The following is an 11,500-nucleotide window of genomic DNA, read 5'->3' as shown; positions in this document are numbered from 1 at the left end:
CTAACCTTTCTTGGTCTTTTCGCTAAGATCAACTGTAGTACTACTTTCTCGTTTTTTGTGCAAAAAATTTCATTATTTATTTATTAATTGATAAAAATTCTATAAAACTCAAAATTACCTAATAAAATTAAAATTAATTCAAATTAAAAAAAATATAAAAAGAGTTTAATTCTCAATAAAGAGCTATCATTAATTATTATATCCCACGATATAAATTAATTAACAAAATATAAAAAGAGTTTAATTCAAATTAAAAAGTCCCACATTGGTTTTAAGTAAAAAGGATTACATGAAAGCTTTTTATAAAAGTATAGAGTTAAAGAAATAATAATCACACCTTCTCGGCCTTTTGGCTAAGATCAAGTGTAGTAGTAAATACGATGGAGTTCTATAGAAATTTAAATCGCTTAAGCAGTGTTTACAATTTATTATGTATAATTGCATAATGACAAATATATATATATATATATATATATATATATATATATATATATATATATATATATGCACACTCATATTTGAGTTATCTATATCTATAAAACAAAAGTTGGATCGTCACGTTATATCCCACTCCACTGATGTAGAAAATGACAAGCACAAGGCATTACCACCATAATTCAAATATATATATATATATATATATGCACACTCATATTTGAGTTATCTATATCTATAAAACAAAAGTTGGATCGTCACGTTATATCCCACTCCACTGATGTAGAAAATGACAAGCACAAGGCATTGCCACCATAATTCAAATATATATATATATATATGCACACTCATATTTGAGTTATCTATATCTATAAAACAAAAGTTGGATCGTCACGTTATATCCCACTCCACTGATGTAGAAAATGACAAGCACAAGGCATTGCCACCATAATTCAAAACAAACAAATTTGTCTCATCTCATCATCAACAACGGTACAACAAAAGTTTTTATAAAACTCTAACACAAATTATCTATTTATTATGAGTTTTTTTAATAAAAGGAAATCTAATTAGACAAAAATTATTAATATAAAAAATATTTATTAATTGATATAAAAGAGTTTTTAAAAGAGTTTATATTAATAACACAAATTAGCTATTTATTTATTTAGTATAAGTTTTTTAATAAAAGAAAATATAATTAGACAATAATTATTAATATAAAAAAATATTTTTTAATTAATATAAAAATAAAAATAATTTTTCTAAAACTCTACCACAAATTACCTTTTCTTATTAGTTTTTTTTTTAATAAAATGTAATCTAATAAGAGAAGAATTATTTATATATAAAAACATTTATTAATTCATATAAAAAGTGTTTTTAAAAGATTTTCTATAAAACTCTAACACGTATTACCTATTTATTATAAATTTTTTTAAGAAAAGAAAATATAATTAAACAAGAATATATTTAAAGAAAATAAAAAAGTTTCTACCAAATCTACCATAAATTAGCTAACTCTAAAATTTACTTAATAAAATTCTAATTAACATATTTATCTATTTGTTACTATGAATTTTTTTAATAAAAGAAAATCTAATTAAAAAATAATTATTAATATAAAAAATATTTATTAATTGATATATAAAATAAAATAAATTTTCTAAAACTCTATCACAAATCAACTTTTATAATGAGTTGCTTAATCAAATGAAATATAATTAGATAAGAATATATTTATAGAAAAGAAAATAATTTCTATAAAACTCTACCACAAATTACTTATTTTTTCTAAAACTCTGCCACTAATTATCTTTTGTTATTAGTTTTTAATAAAAGAAAATCTAATTAGACAAGTATTATTAATATAAAAACTTATTTATTAATTGATATAAAAAGAGGTTTTCAATGAGTTTTTATAAAACTCTTAACACAAATTACTTATTTATCTATTCATTATGAGTTTGTTTTAATAAAAGGAAATCTAATTAGAAAATAATTATTAATATAAAAAATATTTATTAATTGGTATAAAAAGAGTTTTTAAAAGAGTTTCTATTAATCTAACACAAATTACCTATTTATTTATTTATTATAAAATATTTTATAATTGAAATAAATTTTTTTTTATAAAAAAAGTTTTTTTAAAACTCTTAAAATTACCTAATAAAATCAATCACAATAAAATATTTATTAATTGATATAAAAAGAATAGTTATTTTTTATGGATAATTATCACAATATAACTGGCCCGGCCCAGTTATGATCATGTCATTATCAGGAGATGCCATATGTCATCATCCTATTAATTCAAGAAACCTATAAATAGAGGTATGGAGGAAGGAGGAAGGGGTACATAAATTGATAAATCTAGAAATTCAGAATTTCAAAGAGAAATTTAAAGGGGCATAGACCCAGAATTGTAGAGTAAACACTCTGCCAAAAAGTTTCAGTATTTATTTACTATTTATTTATATATAAAAATATTTATTAATTGATATAAAAAAGTTTTTATCTATAAATTATAGAAGCTCTGCCAAAGAAGTTTTTATCAATACTATTATTATTATTAATTATTAAATGTGCAAAGAGTTTCACAATATTTATTTATTCATAAAAAAATATTTATTAATTGATATGAAAGAGTTTTTATAAAAAATAAAAATAAAAAAAAACACTCTAAAATCTAAATAATAAAATTCCTATTAAACTATTTATCTATTTATTATTATGAATTTTTAATAAAAGAAAATCTAATTAGATAAGAATTATTAATGTAAAAAATATTTATTAATTGATATATAAAATAAAATAATTTTTCTAAAACTCTACCACTAATTAGCTTTTATTATGAGTTTTTTAATAAAATTAAATCTAATTAGAAAAAGATATATTTAAAGAAAATAAAATAATTTATACAAAACACTTTCACTAATTACCTATTTTATTTTTAATAAACTATATCACATTAAAAAAAAAGATATATTACAAGAGTTTCTATAAAACGCTAATGCAAATTACCTGTTTATCTATTTCTTATGAGTTTTTTAATAAAAGGAAATCTAATTAAACAAATATGATTAATATAAAAAATTATTTATTAATTGATATAAAAAGAGGTTTTAAAAGAGTTTCTATAAAACTTTAGCACAAATTACCTATTTATCTATTTATTATGGATTTTTTAATAAAAAAAATCTAATTAGACAAGAATTATTAATATAAAAATATTAATTAATTGATATAAAAAGAGTTTTTTTAAAAGAGTTTATATTAAACTTGAACACAAATTATCTATTTATTTATTTATTATGAGGTTTTTAATAAAAAATCTAATTGAACAAGAATTATTAATATAAAAATATTTTTTAATTGATAGTAGAAATAAAATAATATTTCTAAAACTCTATTACAAATTAGCTTTTATTATGAGCTTTTTAAATAAATGGTAATCTAATTAGACAATAATTATTAATATATAAAAATATTTATTAATTCATATGAAAAGGGATTTTAAAAGATTTTTCTATAAAATTCTAACACATATTACCTATTTATCTATTTATTATGAGTTTTTTTAATAAAAAATATAATTAAACAGGAATATATTTAAAGAAAATAATTTTTTTTTATAAAATCTAACCCCACATTAGCTGTTTTATTTTCTATAAAACTCTATCATATTATCTATTTTTATGAGTTTTTTAATAAAATAAAATCTAATTAGATAAGAATATATTTAAACATAATAAAATAATTTCTATACAACTTTACCACAAATTAGTTATTTTATTTTCCGTAAAACTCTATCGCATATAACCTGTATTTATTTATTTATTATGAATATTTTTACAGAAAATAAAATAATTTCTATAAACTTACCACAAATTATCTATTTTATTTTCTTTAAAGCTCTATCACATATAACCTATATTTATCTATTTATTATGAGTTTTTTAATAAAAAGAAATCTAATTAGACAACATTATATTTAAATAAAATAAAATATTTTTTAAAAAGAGTTTATATAAAACTCTAACATAAATTACCTATTTATCTATTTAGTATAAGTTTTTTTAATAAAATAAAATATAACTAGACAAGAATTATTAATATAAAAAATATTTAATAATTGATATAAAAAATAAAAATAAAAATTCTAAAACTCTACCACAAATTACCTTTTATTATGAATTTTTTAATAAAAAAAAATCTAATTAGACAAGGATATTTGTATTTAGAGAAAATAAATAATTTATATAAAATTCTACCACAAATTACCAATTTTATTTTCAATGAAACTCTATCACATTAGATAAGGATATATTTAAAGAGTTTTTATAAAATTCTAACACAAATTACCTAAACTTTTCGCCAAATTAACTATTTTATTTTCTATAAAACTTTATCACATATAACCTGTATTTATCTATTTATTACGAGTTTATTAATAAAAGGAATTCTAATTAGACAAGGATATATTTAAAGAAAATAAAATAATTTGCATAAAAACTCTACCACATTTATCTATTTATTATAAGCTTATAAAAGGAAATATAATTAGATAATAATTATTAATATAAAAAATATTTATTAATTGATATAAAAAATTAAATAATTTTTCTAAAACTGTACCACAAATTACCTTTTATTATGGTTTTTTTAATAAAAGGAAATCTAATTAAATAAGAATTATTAATAGAAAAAATACTCTATGAAACTCTACCAGAAATTAGCTATTTTATTAATTTTAGTATTTCATTATTTATTTATTAATATAAAAAATATTTATTAATTGATATAAAATGAGTTAAAATAAAAGAGTTTTTATAAATAAAATGAATTAAAATAAAAGAGTTTCAAATCATTATTAAAACAACTAAAAAAATAGGTAAAATAGATAATTGTTTAGTAAAATAATTTATCAAATAATAAAATAAGTTATAAAATATTCATCACGTGCATCGCAAGTGTTTTTTCCTAGAAGAATATAAAAGTGTAATAGTTTTAGCATTTCAGTATTTATTTTTTAATATAAAAAAATTATTAATTAATTTTAAAATAGAACTTTATCACATATAACTTCGGTATTTATCTATGAGTTTTTTAATAAAAAAATCTAATTAGACTAGGATATATATAAATAAAATAAAATAATTAAAAAATATATGAAAAGAAAAATTTTCATGTACCTATATATATATATATATATATATATATGACAGTACACATGATGGTGTAGGTTTATGGAAATTAGAGATATATAAGCCGCCGAAAATAAGCCGCCCTCTGTGAAGCGTGATCATGTCGAACGGCACATACCTTCCCGAAGAAAACCTGTTTGACATACTCTCTCGACTGCCGGTGAAGTCTCTCTGCCGATTCAAGTGCGTATCGATCCCATGGCGTAGTTTAATCACAGACCATCGTTTTGTCAAAACACACCTCAATCGAAACAACAGATGTGAGAAGATCATCATCGACGGTGACTCTCTTTACTCCGTCGACTGTACTGAAGCATCCAATAACCATGCCGTCACTGCAACCAAGCTCGACCATCGAATATTCATTGTACCAACATCGTGGGTTCTTGCAACGGCTTGATTTTAGTGGCGGATTCTGAACAACCCGTTGAACCCATCCACTAAAGAATTCAAGGAATTGCCCAAATTTCATCGTCTCTCCGGACCACCCATTCCTAAATTCAGAATGTATGGTTTTGGGTACGATTCATCTACAGATGATTACAAGGCTGTGGTAGTTTGGGATACACATATAAGTTTCTATACATCGAGAATTGGTTCCTGGGTTTTTAGGTATGTTTCTCATTTCCCCTATTATCCTATTCTTCTTGGGACAGAGTCATTCTCGGTTGGAGCTCTTGTAAATGGTTCTTTACATTGGTTAGCTAATAAAAAATGTTCCGTTGATTCTCCATATGTGATTTGTGCATTTGATGTAACAAATGAGAAACTCCGGGATATATTGGTACCTTGCTCTCTTGAAAACTGTAAGAAGTCAAGTGGTTTGGGGGTTCTTGGAGGGTGTCTCGCTATGGTTGTATGTCATAATCATTCGAAAACTGATGTTTGGGTGATGAAGGAGTATGGGGTGACTGAGAGTTGGACCAAATTTTTAACAATCGATTTGTGGTCATTTTGCCGAACCCCGCGAATGATTTCTATGGTGAATGGGGTAGTTCTACTGGATGTAGATGACAACACATTGGTTGGATACATTTCTGAGGAAGAGGAATCATGGGATATAAAGGTGAATGGCATTCCGTCTAAGTTTCGAGCAAAGATGACCTATGTGGAGAGCCTTATCTCGCCCCCATTACCAACTTTATAAAGGCATTGAAAACTTGAGAAAGAGGTAATATATTTTATCTTTGGTGAATTATTTTCATGTATTCACATCACATATGCCACTATATTATACAACTTCTAGCATTTGCTTTGAAAATTTTTCTTTGATGTAGTTTATAGTTATACTTATAAAATAAAAAAATAAAAAAAAATGTAGTTTATAGTTATACTTGAATTATATTGTTGTGCACTTATATTTTCAATATCATCAAACCTATATTTGTTACAAGTAGCTGAGTTAGTCAACATGCTCTTCTTCAACGGTGAATGTTTGCACCAGAGTGAAAAATCAGTTACTCTTAGTCCTTTTCAACTCCAAATTTGACTAAGCCCATTTATGTTAAATTGTTTGGAAAACCTTTCTACCTTAATATTAATGATATTGCTAATAGGTAGACCAAATTGTTAGCCTATTTATTGATTTATCAGAATAGGTTTTAAAAAAATATATCGACAACATCAATTATGAAATACTCATATAATCTCATTCTGTCATTGTCACGCTCCGAAACTTGAGTTATGAAACCCGAGCATTTGGAGTGTGATACAAAAAGAATCACCAATCACTTAACTACTATCCAAGTAATTTCTTTTGATTACAAATAAGTAAATCACTTAACAACCTTTATGAAAATTCCAACTTATAAATTTCACAACATATATCATCACGGGATCCACTAATCGTCATCTCTCTTTCCAACATTTATCTTTCTCTCTCTCTATATTCTCTCACTGGAGAAACTAGAACAAATTGGGCCTCTTCAAACCAATATATCAAAAGGTCAAAACTACTAAAATCCAATTCGGTTTGAAGAGATTGAATGCTTGGTTTTCTGCCAAGTCATTGTACAGAATGCTGGATTTGGCATTGCTATAACTTATCATAAGTATGTAAAGGTCCAATTTATAAATATTTTTTTTCAGTACAGTGCTTTATTGGGTTTTCTGTTAGATCGATAAGGTCATCTCCACTGATTAGCCATGACTGGTTTAGACAACAAAACAGTGGTTGTGTTGTTTTGTTGGGTGTTTGTATTTGCTGGTGCTTTGTTTCTACAACCTCAGAGCTTTATAGATTTGAACACCCTGGAAAAGGCGATGGCTCACTTAGCTTTCTAGTCCTAGGTGGTGTATTGGTGATGGCGGAATGCGAGTGAGAGTTGTGGTGAATATATATCTATATATTATATATATTAATTTTTATATTTGTATACAAAAATTTAGAGATATATATATTTATATATTAATTTTTATATTTGTATATCAAAAGTTAGAGATATATATATTTATATATTAATTTTTATATTTGTATACCAAAAGTTAGAGAGAATCTAGGAGATAGGAAAAATTGCATCCCATCCAAACAAGGCCTTGTTTTTAAAAATATGTAGGAAATTGGAAGGGGGATTTTTGTTATTCAAAAGGGTAATTTTTATCTCCTAGAAGCTTGTACCTCTTCATGCCGAAAATGTGTCTTTGCTATTCTAATCTTTCTCACAATCACGGCCTGAAAATGATTGGAGTGAGCTAGATAGCCCAGTAGGAAAGAACTTGATCCACTCTTCATAAACATGCTACAAAAGCATATAGTAAATATATGTGTGTGTGTATATATATATATATATATATATTCATGGCACCAAATTCTTCATAAAACAAGTTCATAAAGTATCACAATCATTTGACGAAAGATTCTTAAGCACCATAGTGCCATGTTATTCATATTTGACCATAAATGCAAGAGCAAGTATATCAAGTATGCAAATAATTCATGACCAATAAGAAAGATTCTATCAATTTTAAAATCGACGAGCCCATGTTTTCACAATAGCGTGCAACACATTTTGAGTTTTTTTTTTTTTCCAGGATCATTGCAATCCTATGCGCCTCACAAGGACGCTACAGTGCCCCTCTAGAGGTGGTGGGCATTCCACCCACTCGACAGTCCGTCAAGCTAGTTCAAATCTAACCAGATTCAACATGTCTCGTTTGCAACAAATATTGCTTTTCTCATCACATTGGCATACCATACAAATCCTTTTCTAATTTTTTAAATGAATTGTAAACAAAATATTTGCTAGAAAACACTTCTAAATGATCCAATATAATAAACAATTATTTGAGAATTTTAACCAAGATGAGACATGCTTAAATAAGATTAAATGAGGGTGTAACTAACTTCCTACCTCCAATGCAATTAACCAGAACCTAGCACAAGTTTTCCTTTTATCGTTATTCCTGTCCTCACCTCTCTCATTCAATAATATCATTAGATGAACGCTGGAATATTATATTACTGGTACTCTTTATTCCCTTATGTTCTTTCTTTCTTTTCCAGCATTTCTCTCTCTCCCTCCCTCCCTCTCTCTCTCTCTCTCTCTCTCTCTATATATATATATATATATATATATATATATATCTTGGGAAAATTAGATTTTAGTGACCAAAATTGAAAAAAAAAATTGCTTTAAGGTGACCTTAAAGTCAAAAAAAGATAAATAGTAACCAAATCTTGAAAATAATTGCAAATTAGTGACTATTTAATGTTTATGTCCTCAATACCCTTCTACGACGACCCATTACCCACCATCCTCCACATTCTTTATCCATTAATAGCATGATGTATCATTCTTTTATAGACTAAAAATTTATGAATCAGATCAATTTATTTCAGACATGAGTACAGGTTATGCATAACCTAAGGTTAGTTCACTTCAAGATGCAGCCATTGTTACAATTGTTAGTCAATGGATGGAGGCAGGCATGTTTCATCATTCAAGATGCACTTGAAGCGCTATGTGATTTTACAATGGAGACGACGAGACGTAACTCCAAGCAATGCAATTCATCACCATCGGAACAGCACACATAGCCATTTCCTGCATAAAAATCCCTTCATCAGCGCCATCCGGAATTTATTTATTTATTTTTGTCATTTTCCTCAGTTCCTTCGTTAGTGACATTCAAATTCTTTTCAAGCAGTTCTTTTCAATTCCATTGGTGGTGATGGTGGAGGATGCTAGGCTTGTGGACCGGTAGAAGGGAATTTAGGACATAAACTTTAAATGGTCGTTAGTTGGCAATTATTTTTCAGATTTGGTAGCAACTTATCTTTTCTCGAGTTTAAGGTCATCCTAGAGCAATTTTTTTCAATTTTGGTCACAAAATCTAATTTTCCCTTTCTTTTTTTTTTTTTTTTTTTTCTTTTTCAACTTCTGCGTCTCTCTTTCTCTCTATGTTAGTTTTCAGCATGTCACTCTTTTCTCACTTCTTATTTTGGTACTTCTCTCTCTATCTCTATATATATTTCATATATGTACCATTATTAATGTTGTTGACTGCTTCTCCCTTGCGCCTATCTTTTTATTTTAGTTAGAGAATTTAAATTGTTACCCTTATTGATTCCATTTTGTCTTTAATAAGGAAAGGGGCTGAAGACTTGGCTGTATATGCTAATAATTGTATTGTTATGGAACTTTCCTTTTTGGTTAAATCCTGAAATGTCAACCACGGTATAGGTATTTAGTAGGCCAATTTCTAGTACTGCAATGCTTCTTTCCTTTCTGGAGTGAAAAGACACCAACACCTATTCAAACCAAATGTATATACACTATTTTTCAAAAATTTCTTGCACTATGGCTTTAGCTAATAAGCCATCTCTGCCTTTACAAAATCTAACAGGCTTTTATCCTAAGGATTTGTGTGCCATATAGAACATGACAAAAGTAGTCAGATGATCGCTAGCCCCCATTCTTCAATTTCGATCAATCTTATTCTCCAGGGATGTATCTCTATCATAATATTTTGACAACTTTTGTTGAGTATTTTACGTAATCTATTCTGTGCAGAAGCTCAGCCTCCCTTCTTAATGTGTTAGTGAGATTTGTTATTAAATTAAAGGTCTGGTTTGAAATTATGAATTCCTTTGAGAAAAGAATGACCAAAAGATTGAGAAAATGACCTTTTCGTTTCTAGTTTTGGTGGAAACTATTCAAAATGTTTCATTTTAAGTAGATTGGTTTTAGGAATTATTATGAGACAATTGTAAAAATATTCTGATTTGCTTAGTGTTCGGTACTTTAAAAATTGTTCTTGGTTAACATCAGGTGTCATTTGTCGTTTGGGTGTGTGGGGATCATTGTGTATTCCCTTAATCATTATATAACAATTTTGCCTTTTTTCTTTTTTCTTTTTTCTTTTTTTTGACAACGTTGAATTATTCTTATCTTGTCTGGCATATACTTGAGGATCTGTACACATTAATAGGCATTTTAGACTGTAAGTTGAAATTATTTTAGACGCACAAAACTGTAACCAATTAACATACTAGCAATTTATATATTGTTCTGTGGATAATACCTGACAGAATATTGCATATCATGGAACGCAGGTGATGTTGGAGCATGGTATGGAGTTAAAAGTCCTAGATATGAAGCTTTTCTGTACTTTGAACGAGATTATGAAAGATCTGGCTTATCCTTGGAGAGAAGATCAAGAAAGAAAGATACGATATCCGGCTTTGGAGGGAATAGGGGTGCGACACATATAAATCAAAAAAAGCCTTCAAAGCTTTCATTTTTTGTTTTTTTCCCTGTTTTTCTCTTGTTAGAGTATATTATATAGTTGTTATTATTTTTTCAGGGTTTACATGTAAGTATACAATATAGTTATTATTTATATATGGGGCGCGGCACATATATGTGTTTATTGAAAAATGAAATATTTTCTTTGTCAATTACTGTACATTCCCATGATTTTCAGGCAGATTTTCATGTACTATGAATCATGATGCAAAAATGGAAACCATACTATTTGGTTGATTGGTGTCCTTTTCAAATTAATTTCAAGGCTTAATTTCATTGACATGCCTTTAGGTTTGGCCAGATATTACCTTTAAAATAATTATTACTTAGTTCTTTTTTTTTATTCTTTTTTTTTTTTTTTCATGAAAAAAGACAACTTTATCTATAATTTTTTAATTTCATTTATTTTAGGATTAAGTGCAAAAAATCTCCCTAAACTATTATCCTTTTGCAAATAATTCCCCTAAACTAAAAACTGACCCATGAACTATTGATTTGTTGCAATTAGGAATAAATTCATCACAAAAGACTATTATTAAATTATTTTTATTATCTTTTCTTTTATGTAAATTTTAATTATACTATTTACCTTAATTTTATTCTTAGTATCAA

At 26.3% G+C, this 11,500-nt stretch overlaps 1 long non-coding RNA gene and 1 pseudogene across 1 annotated transcript; both read left to right on the top strand.

Annotated features, from left to right (window-relative positions):
- Nucleotides 1-333: 333 nt before the first annotated feature.
- Nucleotides 334-465, top strand: LOC132282454 (U2 spliceosomal RNA; annotated as a pseudogene).
- A 4,725-nt stretch (nucleotides 466-5,190) lies between these two features.
- On the top strand, nucleotides 5,191-11,025 carry LOC132295247 (uncharacterized). The gene is made up of 2 exons (XR_009478386.1): nucleotides 5,191-6,312; nucleotides 10,696-11,025. It is a non-coding gene; the product is annotated as an uncharacterized LOC132295247 (long non-coding RNA).
- The last annotated feature ends 475 nt before the right edge of the window (nucleotides 11,026-11,500 follow it).

The sequence above is a fragment of the Cornus florida genome, unplaced genomic scaffold, assembly GCF_030987335.1.
Source record: "Cornus florida cultivar Cherokee Brave unplaced genomic scaffold, ASM3098733v1 CherokeeBrave_3.0.0_Hap2_Chr01, whole genome shotgun sequence".
In the NCBI taxonomy this organism is placed as follows: Eukaryota; Viridiplantae; Streptophyta; class Magnoliopsida; order Cornales; family Cornaceae; genus Cornus; species Cornus florida.
The sequence above is the reverse complement of the archived record's forward strand: the minus strand, read 5'-3'. Positions and strand labels throughout refer to the sequence as shown.